The 14,844-nt window shown below is 40.4% G+C and overlaps 1 protein-coding gene across 2 annotated transcripts in view; it reads right to left on the bottom strand.

Annotated features, from left to right (window-relative positions):
• The window catches only part of LOC124605540 (methenyltetrahydrofolate synthase domain-containing protein), a 141,989-nt gene that overhangs the window by 110,200 nt on the left and 16,945 nt on the right, over positions 1-14,844 (bottom strand). The gene's annotated exons all lie outside the window — the stretch shown is intronic.

Below are 14,844 nucleotides of genomic sequence, written 5' to 3'. Positions count from 1 at the left end.
TGTTACATTCTGGCTGTCAGGATGTTTTCAATTAAGTCAAAAACCTAGATCAATATTACACATTACAATAATTTCCCTGACAGATTTTGATGTAGTACAAAATCCGAAGCTTTTTTAAAGTCAAAAACCACTGAATCCAAATCTGACTTCTGAGATACAATGTGTCAAGAGCATGTGTCTGAGCACTGGTGCTCACATAATCAGTATGCTGCTTTCCAAGGAGACTGTCGTTTCATTCTGGGTACATAATTAAAGTCATAAAAGTCCAGTAAAACTAGTGGTGATTGATACAGAGTATTCAACTCCAGGTTTAAGTTTCAATAATTTCATCTGATCCCCCTCCACCCTGCCTCCCCAAGAAGGTGGTGGTGTATATTTTTAACAGAATAACCATTTGACATAATAAGTTACATTTGATGTCATTAGGCTGGTTAGTGTTATTAGTTGTTGTGACCAACAGATGGCGCTTGTGCTCTACAACACCGATGCAGTCTGTTAGGTCACGTTAGTTGCTGGAGAAATGGCGTCAAAGCAGGAGAAAGCGCAATGTGTGCTTTGGTTTCACAAAATGAAACCGCCCATCAGTGCCCAGTGTAAGTTTTGGGCTTCTTTGGAAGCAGCCTTCCTGATGTTAAATCAATAAAGTGACGGTAGGCAACGTTTAATGAAACAGGCAGCATTGAAGATCGTCCTCAAAGTGGCAGGCCTCATGAGAGTGATGCAACTGTTGATTGTGTTTGGCAATCGTTTCAACAGAGTTGATCTAAATCAACTCATCAAGCATCATGTGAACTTCAAATACCACAAGCAAGTGTGGTGAAGATTCTTCATGAAAGGCTTACATTGCATGCTTACAAACTGCAAATCGTGCAGGCCTTGCAACTGAATGATTCGCTGACACATGCTGAATTTGCAACTGAGATTCTCAACAGGATTGATGGCGCTAACAATTATTTAAATCGCATATGCTTTACTGATGAATCCACCTTTCATGTCAGTGGAATGGTTAATAGGCATAATGTCCTTATATGGGGTTCAGAGTCTCCACATGCTACTGTATAGTTACAGTGAGACAGCACAAAATTGAATGTTTCTGCGGCCTCATGCGTAACAAGGTTTTTGGTCCATTTTTCTTTGCGGAAAAATTAATTACCACCAACATTTACTTAGATGGTTTGCAACAGGTCATTGCCCCACAGTTAGAAGAATATCAACCATGGATAATTTTCCAGCAAGATGGAGCACCCTGCCCCACTGGGCTTTGATAGTGCGTGATTTCCTGGATGAAACATTTCCAGATCAGTGAATTGGAAAGAATGGTCCAACACCCTGGCCATCCCGTTCTCCAGACATGACACCCCTTGACTTTTTGTTTCTGGGGCTATATGAAAGATAGAGTCTTCGTCACACCGGTTGCTGATGTCAACGAACTGAAGGCTAGGATATAAGCTGCAGTGGGTACTGTGACAGAACACGTTACAAAACACCTGACGGGAACTGGAATACCGTCTCGACATTCTCCGAGCTACCAAGGGAGCACACGCTGAGGTTTACTAATGTAAGTGGTCTTAACAAAAAACTAGTAACACTAACCTACGTAACGGCATCAAATGCAAATAATTATGTCAAACAGTTATTCTGTAATAAATTGTTATGATCAGGTCACGACTTTGTGCTCACCACAATCTAGATCTAAACTGATGCCAAACATCAGCTGATGCTACAGACAGCCACTCTAACCCTACACAGTCTTTCTCAGAAGTCAGGAAATCAAAGTTATCTGTGAGTTTGTAAGCTTTTAAATGATATTTGTGTTGAGTAGCATACTATTATTCATGAAAACTGCTGAAAAATGAACAAAGGAAATGTGTAACTGATGTGGAAGTTACTGAAGATTAAAAGGATGACACAGCAACAGTTTGAAAGTGGGCAGTGCAGTTCAGCTGCCAAGAGGATTTTTCCTGACCTCTTAAATCACTGAACAACAACCAGTGAATAAAATGGAAGCAATCAGCTTCACAATCAATTACAGGCCAGTTTCAGTGGCCTCACACTTTCTAAATTACTTGAGAGAGTAATTGTTGTTGAGATGGAATATTTCTTCAGTAAATACAGCTTGCTTAGCAAATCACAATATGGATTCCTAGAAGAGAAATCCAAACAGCAGTACCGATTCCTAGAAGAGAAATCCAAACAGCAGTACCAACTTTTTTCTGTAAAGTGTTGAATAAAGGAAGCAAAGAATCAGATTTTTAAATTCTTATTTAGGTGGTAGAAGAAAATGTGCCATACCATATTTAAAAAATGAGGAGCAGTTTCTAACTGTGAAAAATATCATGCCAAAATGTTTATGTGCTTCCAAATGAAAAAAAAAATGGGCCATTTTTTTATCTTATTAACATAACATATCACAGTGGCCAAATTTGATACACAACACCAACAAAGTGTTGCATAAGTAGCTCAAAGTTAGTGAACTATTGTGATTATATTAGTTACGAATGTACTCAAGTGTTTTAAATGCAAAACGGTAATGAGAACAAGTTGTCTGATTACAGAATATCTTATGATAAATAAACACCCACTGTCAGCCACTGTAGCTGAGTGGACAGCATGCTGGCTTGTCATGCCAGGAGGGGCCGGGTTCAATTTCCGGATGGATTGGAGATTTTCTCTGCTCTGGAACTGGGTGTTTGTGTCGTCTTCATCATCATCATTTCATCCTCATTGACGCGCAAGTTGCCAAAGTGGTGTCACCTCAAAAGACTTGCACCAGGCAATCAGGTCTACCCGCTGGGAGGCCCTTGCCACACATTTCAATGAACACCCTCTGAATAAGGATAAGTGTTCCCCCCCCCCCCTCCCCCCATCTCCTGTGACTACTCCAGTCCCATTACAGAATTATCCTATCCCACTGGTGGCAAGGCCATCTGTGAAACTAGTCAAAGCAGGCGAAGTTTTCAGTCCCGTTTATGTGTCTGTCGACAACTCAATGCCTCTCCTATTCAGTAAGTAGTTATCTTTACTCCTGAATTGTTTGCTTTCTTTCAAGAATTTTAATTCCCATACTTATTAGATATTTTTCCCGAGGGCACACAGCTTTACTGTATGATTAAATGATGATGGCGTCCTCTTGGGTAAAGTATTCCGCAGGTAAAATAGTCCCCCATTCGGATCTCTGGGCGGGGTCTACTCAAGAGGACGTTGTTATCAGGAGAAAGAAAACGCATTCTACGGATTGGAGCATGGAATGTCAAATCCCTTAATCGGGCAGGTAGGTTAGAAAATTTAAAAAGGGAAATGGATAGGTTAAAGTTAGATGTAGTGGGAATTAGTGAAGTTTGGTGGCAGGAGGAACAAGGCTTTTGGTCAGGTGAATTCAGGGTTATAAATACAAAATAAAATAGGGGTAATGCAGGAGTAGGTTTAATAATGAATAAAAGAATAGGAGTGCGGGGAAGCTACTACAAAGAGCATAGTGAACGCATTATTGTAGCCAAGATAGATACGAAGGCCACACCTACTACAGTAGTACAAGTTTATATGCCAACTAGCTCTACATCTACATCTACATCTACATTGATACTCCACAAGCCACCCAACGGTGTGTGGCGGAGGGCACTTTACGTGCCACTGTCATTACCTCCCTTTCCTGTTCCAGTCGCGTATGGTTCGCGGGAAGAACGACTGTCTGAAAGCCTCCGTGCGCGCTCTAATCTCTCTAATATTACATTCGTGATCTCCTCGGGAGGTATAAGTAGGGGGAAGCAATATATTCGATACCTCATCCAGAAACGCACCCTCTCGAAACCTGGCGAGCAAGCTACACCGCGATGCAGAGCGCCTCTCTTGCAGAGTCTGCCACTTGAGTTTATTAAACATCTCCGTAACGCTATCACGGTTACCAAATAACCCTGTGACGAAACGCGCCGCTCTTCTTTGGATCTTCTCTATCTCCTCTGTCAGACCGATCTGGTACGGATCCCACACTGATGAGCAATACTCAAGTATAGGTCGAACGAGTGTTTTGTAAGCCACCTCCTTTGTTGATGAACTACATTTTCTAAGCACTCTCCCAATGAATCTCAACCTGGTACCCGCCTTACCAACAATTAATTTTATATGATCATTCCACTTCAAATCGTTCCGCACGCATACTCCCAGATATTTTACAGAAGTAACTGCTACCAGTGTTTGTTCCGCTATCATATAATCATACAATAAAGGATCCTTCTTTCTATGTATTCGCAATACATTACATTTGTCTATGTTAAGGGTCTATGTTAAGGGTCCCCCCCCCCATGAACCATGGACCTTGCCGTTGGTGGGGAGGCTTGCGTGCCTCAGCGATACAGATAGCCGTACCGTAGGTGCAACCACAACGGAGGGGTATCTGTTGAGAGGCCAGACAAACGTGTGGTTCCTGAAGAGGGGCAGCAGCCTTTTCAGTAGTTGCAAGGGCAACAGTCTGGATGATTGACTGATCTGGCCTTGTAACAATAACCAAAACGGCCTTGCTGTGCTGGTACTGCGAACGGCTGAAAGCAAGGGGAAACTACAGCCATAATTTTTCCCGAGGGCATGCAGCTTTACTGTATGATTACATGATGATGGCGTCCTCTTGGGTAAAATATTCCGGAGGTAAAATAGTCCCCCATTCAGATCTCCGGGCGGGGACTACTCAAGAGGATGTCGTTATCAGTAGAAAAAAAACTGGCGTTCTACGGATCGGAGCGTGGAATGTCAGATCCCTTAATCGGGCAGGTAGGTTAGAAAATTTAAAAAGGGAAATGGATAGGTTGAAGTTAGATATAGTGGGAATTAGTGAAGTTCGGTGGCAGGAGGAACAAGACTTCTGGTCAGGTGACTACAGGGTTATAAACACAAAGTCAAATAGGGGTAATGCAGGAGTAGGTTTAATAATGAATAGGAAAATAGGAACGCGGGTAAGCTACTACAAACAGCATAGTGAACGCATTATTATAGCCAAGATAGATACGAAGCCCACACCTACTACAGTAGTACAAGTTTATATGCCAACTAGCTCTGCAGATGACGAAGAAATTGAAGAAATGTATGATGAAATAAAAGAAATTATTCAGATTGTGAAGGGAGACGAAAATTTAATAGTCATGGGTGACTGGAATTCGAGTGTAGGAAAAGGGAGAGAAGGAAACATAGTAGGTGAATATGGATTGGGGGACAGAAATGAAAGAGGAAGCCGCCTGGTCGAATTTTGCACAGAGCACAACATAATCATAACTAACACTTGGTTTAAGAATCATGAAAGAAGGTTGTATACATGGAAGAACCCTGGAGATACTAAAAGGTATCAGATTGATTATATAATGGTAAGACAGAGATTTAGGAACCAGGTTTTAAATTGTAAGACATTTCCAGGGGCAGATGTGGACTCTGACCACAATCTATTGGTTATGACCTGTAGATTAAAACTGAAGAAACTGCAAAAAGGTGGGAATTTAAGGAGATGGGACCTGGATAAACTAAAAGAACCAGAGGTTGTACAGAGATTCAGGGAGAGCATAAGGGAGCAATTGACAGGAATGGGGGAAATAAATACAGTAGAAGAAGAATGGGTAGCTTTGAGGGATGAAGTAGTGAAGGCAGCAGAGGATCAAGTAGGTAAAAAGACGAGGGCTAGGAGAAATCCTTGGGTAACAGAAGAAATATTGAATTTAATTGATGAAAGGAGAAAATATAAAAATGCAGTAAGTGAAACAGGCAAAAAGGAATACAAACGTCTCAAAAATGAGAACGACAGGAAGTGCAAAATGGCTAAGCATGGATGGCCAGAGGACAAATGTAAGGATGTAGAGGCCTATCTCACTAGGGGTAAGATAGATACCGCCTACAGGAAAATTAAAGACACCTTTGGAGATAAGAGAACGACTTGTATGAATATCAAGAGCTCAGATGGAAACCCAGTTCTAAGCAAAGAAGGGAAAGCAGAACGGTGGAAGGAGTATATAGAGGGTCTATACAAGGGCGATGTACTTGAGGACAATATTATGGAAATGGAAGAGGATGTAGATGAAGATGAAATCGGAGATATGATACTGCGCGAAGAGTTTGACAGAGCACTGAAAGACCTGAGTCGAAACAAGGCCCCCGGAGTAGACAATATTCCATTGGAACTACTGACGGCCGTGGGAGAGCCAGTCCTGACAAAACTCTACCATCTGGTGAGCAAAATGCATGAAACAGGCGAAATACCCTCAGACTTCAAGAAGAATATAATAATTCCAATCCCAAAGAAAGCAGGTGTTGACAGATGTGAAAATTACCAAACTATCAGCTTAATAAGTCACAGCTGCAAAATACTAACAGGAATTCTTTACAGACGAATGGAAAAACTAGTAGAAGCCAACCTCGTGGAAGATCAGTTTGGATTCCGTAGAAACACTGGAACACGTGAGGCAATACTGACCTTACGACTTATCTTAGAAGAAAGATTAAGGAAAGGCAAACCTACGTTTCTAGCATTTGTAGACTTAGAGAAAGCTTTTGACAATGTTGACTGGAATACTCTCTTTCAAATTCTAAAGGTGGCAGGGGTAAAATACAGGGAGCGAAAGGCTATTTACAATTTGTACAGAAACCAGATGGCAGTTATAAGAGTCGAGGGACATGAAAGGGAAGCAGTGGTTGGGAAGGGAGTAAGACAGGGTTGTAGCCTCTCCCCGATGTTGTTCAATCTGTATATTGAGCAAGCAGTAAAGGAAACAAAAGAAAAATTCGGAGTAGGTATTAAAATTCATGGAGAAGAAATAAAAACTTTGAGGTTCGCCGATGACATTGTAATTCTGTCAGAGACAGCAAAGTACTTGGAAGAGCAGTTGAATGGAATGGACGGTGTCTTGAAAGGAGGATATAAGATGAACATCAACAAAAGCAAAACAAGGATAATGGAATGTAGTCTAATTAAGTCGGGTGATGCTGAGGGAATTAGATTAGGAAATGAGGCACTTAAAGTAGTAAAGGAGTTTTGCTATTTGGGGAGCAAAATAACTGATGATGGTCGAAGTAGAGAGGATATAAAATGTAGGCTGGCAATGGCAAGGAAAGCGTTTCTGAAGAAGAGAAATTTGTTAACATCCAGTATTGATTTAAGTGTCAGGAAGTCGTTTCTGAAAGTATTCGTATGGAGTGTAGCCATGTATGGAAGTGAAACATGGACGATAAATAGTTTGGACAAGAAGAGAATAGAAGCTTTCGAAATGTGGTGCTACAGAAGAATGCTGAAGATTAGATGGGTAGATCACATAACTAATGAGGAAGTATTGAATAGGATTGGGGAGAAGAGAAGTTTGTGGCACAACTTGACCAGAAGAAGGGATCGGTTGGTAGGACATGTTCTGAGGCATCAAGGGATCACCAATTTAGTATTGGAGGGCAGCGTGGAGGGTAAAAATCGTAGAGGGAGACCAAAAGATGAATACACTAAGCAGATTCAGAAGGATGTAGGTTGCAGTAGGTACTGGGAGATGAAAAAGCTTGCACAGGATAGAGTAGCATGGAGAGCTGCATCAAACCAGTCTCAGGACTGAAGACCACAACAACAACATGTTAAGGGTCAGTTGCCACTCCCTGCACCAAGTGCGTATCCGCTGCAGATCTTCCTGCATTTCGCTACAATTTTCTAATGCTGCAACTTCTCTGTATACTACAGCATCATCCGCGAAAAGCCGCATGGAACTTCCGACACTATCTACTAAGTCATTTATGTATATTGTGAAAAGCAATGGTCCCATAACACTCCCCTGTGGCACGCCAGAGGTTACTTTAACGTCTGTAGACGTCTCTCCATTGATAACAACATGCTGTGTTCTGTTTGCTAAAAACTCTTCAATCCAGCCACACAGCTGGTCTGATATTCCATAGGCTCTTACTTTGTTTATCAGGCGACAGTGCGGAACTGTATTGAACGCCTTCCGGAAGTCAAGAAAAATAGCATCTACCTGGGAGCCTGTATCTAATATTTTCTGGGTCTCATGAACAAATAAAGCGAGTTGGGTCTCACACGATCGCTGTTTCCGGAATCCATGTTGATTCCTACATAGTAGATTCTGGGTTTCCAGAAATGACATGATACGCAAGCAAAAAACATGTTCTAAAATTCTACAAGAGATCGACGTAAGAGATATAGGTCTATAGTTTTGCGCATCTGCTCGACGACCCTTCTTGAAGACTGGGACTATCTGTGCTCTTTTCCAATCATTTGGAACCTTCCGTTCCTCTAGAGACTTGCGGTACACGGCTGTTAGAAGGGGGGCAAGTTCTTTTGCGTACTCTGTCTAGAATCGAATTGGTATCCCGTCAGGTCCAGTGGACTTTCCTCTATTGAGTGATTCCAGTTGCTTTTCTATTCCTTGGACACTTATTTTGATGTCAGCCATTTTTTCGTTTGTGCGAGGATTTAGAGAAGGAACTGCAGTGCGGTCTTCCTCTGTGAAACAGCTTTGGAAAAAGGTGTTTAGTATTTCAGCTTTACGCGTGTCATCCTCTGTTTCAATGCCATCATCATCCCGTAGTGTCTGGATATGCTGTTTCGAGCCACTTACTGATTTAACGTAAGACCAGAACTTCCTAGGATTTTCTGTCAAGTCGGTACATAGAATTTTACTTTCGAATTCAATGAACGCTTCACGCATAGCCCTCCTTACGCTAACTTTGACATCGTTTAGCTTCTGTTTGTCTGAGAGGTTTTGGCTGCGTTTAAACTTGGAGTGGAGCTCTCTTTGCTTTCGCAGTAGTTTCCTAACTTTGTTGTTGTACCACGGTGGGTTTTTCCCGTCCCTCACAGTTTTACTCGGCACGTACCTGTCTAAAACGCATTTTACGATTGCCTTGAACTTTTTCCATAAACACTCAACATTGTCAGTGTCGGAACAGAAATTTTCGTTTTGATCTGTTAGGTAGTCTGAAATCTGCCTTCTATTACTCTTGCTAAACAGATAAACCTTCCTCCCTTTTTTATATTCCTATTAACGTCCGTATTCAGGGATGCTGCAATGGCCTTATGATCACTGATTCCCTGTTCTGCAGATGATGAAGAAATTGATGAAATGTATGATGAGATAAAATAAATTATTCAGGTAGTGAAGGGAGACAAAAATTTAATAGTCATGGGTGACTGGAATTCGACAGTAGAAAAGGAGGAGAAGGAAATTTAGTAGGTGAATATGGACTGGGGCTAAGAAATGAAAGAGAAAGACACCTGGCAGAATTTTGCACAGAGCATAACTTAATCATAGCTAACACTTGGTTCAAGAATCAAGAAAGAAGGTTGTATACATAGAACAACCCTGGAGATACTAGAAGGTTTCAGATAGATTATATAATGGTAAGACAGAGATTTAGGAACGAGATTTTAAATTGTAAGACATTTCCAGAGCAGAGGTGGACTCTGACCACAGTCAATTGGTTATGAACTGTAGATTAAAACTGAAGAAAATGCAAAAAGGTGGGAATTTAAGGAGATGGGACCTGGATAAACTGAAAGAACCAGAGGTTGTACAGAGTTTCAGGGAGAGCATAAGGGAACAATTGACAGGAATGGGGGCGAGAAATACAGTAGAAGAAGAATGGGTAGCTTTGAGGAATGAAATAGTGAAGGCAGCAGAGGAGCAAGTAGGTAAAAAGACAAGGGCTAGTAGAAATCCTTAGGTAACAGAAGAGATACTGAATTTAATTGATAAAAGGAGAAAATACAAAAATGCAGTAAGTGAAGCAGACAAAAAGGAATACAAACATCTCAAAAATGAGATCGACAGGAAGTGCAAAATGGCTAAGCAGGGATGGCTAGAGGACAAATGTAAGGATGTAGAGGCTTATCTCATGAGGGGTAAGATAGATACTGACTACAGGAAAATTAAAGAGACCTTTGGAGAAAAGAGAACCACTTGCATGAATATCAAGAGCTCAGATGGAAACCCAGTTCTAAGCAAAGCAGGGAAAGCAGAAAGGTGGAAGGAGTATATAGAGGGTCTATACAGGGGCGATGTTCTTGAGAACAATATTAGGGAAATGGAAGAGGAGGTAGATGAAGATGAAATGGAAGATATGATACTGCGTGAAGAGTTTGAGAGAGCACTGAAAGACCTGAGTCGAAACAAGGCCCCCGGAGTAGACAACATTCCATTGGAACTACTGACAGCCTTGGGAGAGCCAGTCCTGACAAAGCTCTAACATCTGGTGAGCAAGATGTATGAGACAGGCAAAATTCCCTCAGACTTCGAGAAGAATATAATAATTCCAATCCCAAAGAAAGCAGGTGTTGACAGATGTGAAAATTACCGAACCATCAGTTTAATAAGTCACAGCTGCAAAACACTAACGCGATTTCTTTACAGACGAATTGAAAAACTGGTAGAAGCCGACCACGGGGAGATCAGTTCGGATTCCATAGAAATGTTGGAACATGTGAGGCAATACTGACTCTACAACTTGTTGTTGTTGTGGTCTTCAGTCCTGAGACTGGTTTGATGCAGCTCTCCATGCTACTCTATCCTGTGCAAGCTTCTTCATCTCCCAGTACCTACTGCAACCTACATCCTTCTGAATCTGTTTCGTGTATTCATCTCTTGGTCTCCCTCTATGATTTTTACCCTCCACACTTTCCTCCAATACTAAATTGGTGATCCCTTGGAAGAGCAGTTGAGTGGAATGGACAGTGTCTTGAAAGGAGGGTATAAGATGAACATCAACAAAAGCAAAATGAGGATAATGGAATGTAGTCGAATTAAGTCGGGTGATGCTGAGGGAATTAGATTAGGAAATGAGATACTTAAAGTAGTAAAGGAGTTTTGCTATTTGGGGAGCAAAATAACTGATGATGGTTGAAGTAGAGATGATATAAAATGTAGACTGGCAATGGCAAGGAAAGCGTTTCTGAAGAAGAGAAATTTGTTAACATCGAGAATATATTTAAGTGTCAGGAAGTCATTTCTGAAAGTATTTGTATGGAGTGTAGCCATGTATAGAAGTGAAACATGGACGATAAATAGATTGGACAAGAAGAGAATAGAAGCTTTCGAAATGTGGAGCTACAGAAGGATGCAGAAGATTAGACGGGTAGATCACATAACTAATGAGGAGGTATTGAATAGAATTGGGGAGGAGTTTGTGGCACAACTTGACTAGAAGAAGGGTTCGGTTGGTAGGACATGTTCTGAGGCATCAAGGGATCACCAATTTAGTACTGGAGGGCAGCGTGGAGGGTAAAAATTGTAGAGGGAGACCAAGAGATGAATACACTAAGCAGATACAGAAGGATGTAGGCTGCAGTAGGTACTGGGAGATGAAGAAGCTTGCACAGGATAGAGTAGCATGGAGAGCTGTATCAAACCAGTCTCAGGACTGAAGACCACAACACCAACAACAACATTAGATATTTTGATGCATGAGCATCTTACACAGAAAATCATATCAGTTAATATGCATAAAATTATTAGCTGTGCTCTGTACTCATTAAACTGTCTCACAACCATAATAACTACTGCCCTGGAAGAAATGTACAACCGATTAATACATCTACATTCACATATGGGATTAAAATTTAGGGTGGAAGATGTGCAGCCTATGTGGATACTGTGTTCAGGCTCCAGAAGAGAGCAGTTGTAATAATTTAGTAACACAAACAAAATACAATCCTGTAGTGACTGTTTCAGTAAAATGTTGTGCTAAAAGTGAACCACCAAATACTGCAATTTATAATCAGAAAATTTGTGAGAAGTTGAAAAAATGTACTAAAGAGATTGCTTACACTATGCTTGTCTGTTCTCTTCTAGAGTATTTCTGTATGGGGTGGTATCCTTACCAGATAGGTTTGACAGATGACATGAAAAAATTTCAAAGGAAGGGACCTCATTTTGTATTGTCGTGAAATAAGGGAGAGTGTGTCATGGATACGATGCCCATGTGGGTGGTATCATAAAAATGATAGTGCATCTCACTGCAGTGAGATTCTTTCACAAAATTTCAATCATCAACTTTCTCCTCTGAATCCAAAGATATTTTGTTGTCTCCTATGGAGACATGACAATCATAATTTTTATTTCACTTAATTTGTTTCTGCAGGTGTATCTACAAGGTAATTTCGCTATAAATGTTACAGCTTTCTTTTGTAGCTTTAATAATCTTCGTATATGCACATTTGCATTTCCCCATACCAGGATACCATATGACAGTTGTGTTTGGACTAGCCCATAGTATATCATTAGTATTGTTTGTGTGTTTCTTGTGCTCAAAGTTTTTCTCATTAGAAATATAATTGCCCTCATGTTACAACAGGTGTTATTTATATGATTCTCCCAAGTCAAATACCTGTCCACCATCACACAAGGAAATATACTGTTATGTCAGCAGTAATGCTCCATGTGGGAAAACCATACATCAACACTAAACATCACATTAAGGAATTGAAATGGGTATGTACAGCCAGCCTTTGAAGATATAATTTGTTGCGCAGTGAAGCTTCGTCAATTATTGATCAGAACAAATGGCAGTACAATGTGTGTCTGTGTGTCAAAGACTTGGACTGAAGAGACCACTGGAATTTGTCACATGATGTTAGCAAATGTAAAACACCACATTCACGGTAAATACCAAACACAAAACTTCATCTTGAAAGAGTGATGGAACAATATGAAGCGACTGTCATTTATACTGTTTCATGTGAATGCTGCCATCTGCAAAATGATATAATCAATAAAAAGAAATACACATGACTAGGATAAATAAAAGCATAGAGGTTTCACTAGATACAGGGAGATGTGTGTGCAAAGAATAAGAGACAGAAACAAAGAGTAATGTAAAACTGGTCTGTGTACATTATCTGACAATTTTGCAGACATTCAAACAACAATAATCTTTTCAAGACTGTCAGCAGGGCAGAAGTAATAATTAAGAAAAGCCAAGGAATCTTTAGACATGAAAAACTGCAAAGGAAGCATTATGAACAATCTGTAGACTCAGCTGTTCTTAAAAAAAAAAAAAAAAAAAAAAAAAAGAAAGAAAATCAGATAGGCAACTAAATATGGCCTTAATAAGTAATGATAAGCATGATAGTATAGACATGGAAAAAATTTAATGTGGTGAAAAATCAAAATGACACGATGACTGAAATAACAATGCTGACAAGTGTTACCTGCGAGAGAGCAGAGGTACGTGACAAAACTTTACATAAATAGAGATCTCCACCCTCAGCAGGAAAAGGAAAAATGGTTAGAGAACTTGGAGAGGGGTATACAAATAATAGGATAAAGTGCCTTGTCAAGTTTTACACAAAGTATAATTTAACCACTGCTAACACTTGGTTTAAGAATCATTAAAGGAAGCTGCACATCCAAAAGAGACCTAGAGATACCAGAAGGTTTCAGATAAATTATATAATGGCTGTTCCATAAAAACAAGGGAGAACTGCCGGATATCTGGCCAGAAGACTCTGCGCCGAAATATTGTAGCAGGATGTTACCGATATTCGGCAGTTCTCCCGTGTTTTTATGGAACAATCAGTACACCAGGAAAGCTTTAAACATATATAATGGCTGTTCAAAAAGTATCCGACATTTATTTGATCTTTATTCACATACAGTTGTTTGACACTAGTCACCTTCAAAGTTGTACTTTCAGTTTCTACGCAACTCTCCCAATGCTGCTGCACTGCTGGAAGCAGCAGAACTGACTCAATGCTAGATCAGGGGAACAGGGAAGCTGACAGACCACAGCTGACAAACCACAGCTGTATTGTGGTTGGTCAAAAAAACTCTGAATTGAGAATGAGTGCATTATCATGGTGGAGGTGCCAACTGCACACAGTAAACTATTTGCATCTCCCTGCTTCAAGAAGGTGATGCACAAACTCTCGGTGGTACTTTTTGTTGACATTAGTACCTTCTGGGGCATACTCATGATAAGACTACATCACAAGAATAAAAAAAAATGGTCAGCAAGGGTTCACACTGCTGCAGACTTCCCTTGCTTTTTTGGGTCTTGCAGATAATGGATGCTTCCATTGCGATGACCGGAACTTCATTCCTGAGTAATACCGATAAACCCAAGACTCATCAACAGTGTTTACTGAAATAAGAAAGTCCAAATTAATGTTTAGAGACTCCAGCATGTCCTGTGTGATGTCTGAATGAAGTTGCTTCTGCTCAGTTGTTAGCAAATTCGGCACAAAATTTGCTGAGATCCTCCTGAGGATCAAGTATTCCTTTAAAATGGAATGAATGTAGCCAATGCTACTTTTACCCTTGTCTTCAAGTTCACTGATTTGTCTATCCTACATCACCACGGTCTTACATGATCAACAACAACCTCATTTGTGGATGTTGACTACTTGAACATGCTTCACTCTTCACTGATGAGTGGCCATCTTTGAAGCAGTTGTACCACTCCTTTATCCACTGCTTCGTTCCCAAACACTTGTCAAATCTTGTGCATTGTTTTCAACCTGAGAATTGTCAAGCTTAAAACAAACTTTGATGCAGTAATATTGCTCAGCTTTTTTTGTCATTTTGCCCACAACACAAAATCAGTCAACTACCACTTACATATGTCCACTTGTCAACAACTAGACAGTGACTAGTTGCTACCACAGCCATGAAAAAAATCAGGCATGCACACTACATATGCCCATGAGCACAGAGAGCATGCATGCCCTGATACCACTGTTGGTTTCAACAATAACAAATAAAGTTGGATACTTTTACAAAATCCTTTGTATAATGGTAAGAATGAAATTCTGAAATCAATTTTTAAACTGCAAAACATTTCAAGAGACAAATGTGGACTCTTGGTATACTTAATGGTTATGATTGCTGA

Source organism: Schistocerca americana, chromosome 3 (genome assembly GCF_021461395.2).
Source record: "Schistocerca americana isolate TAMUIC-IGC-003095 chromosome 3, iqSchAmer2.1, whole genome shotgun sequence".
Taxonomy (NCBI): Eukaryota; Metazoa; Arthropoda; class Insecta; order Orthoptera; family Acrididae; genus Schistocerca; species Schistocerca americana.
This window is presented reverse-complemented; position numbering and strand designations above follow the sequence as displayed.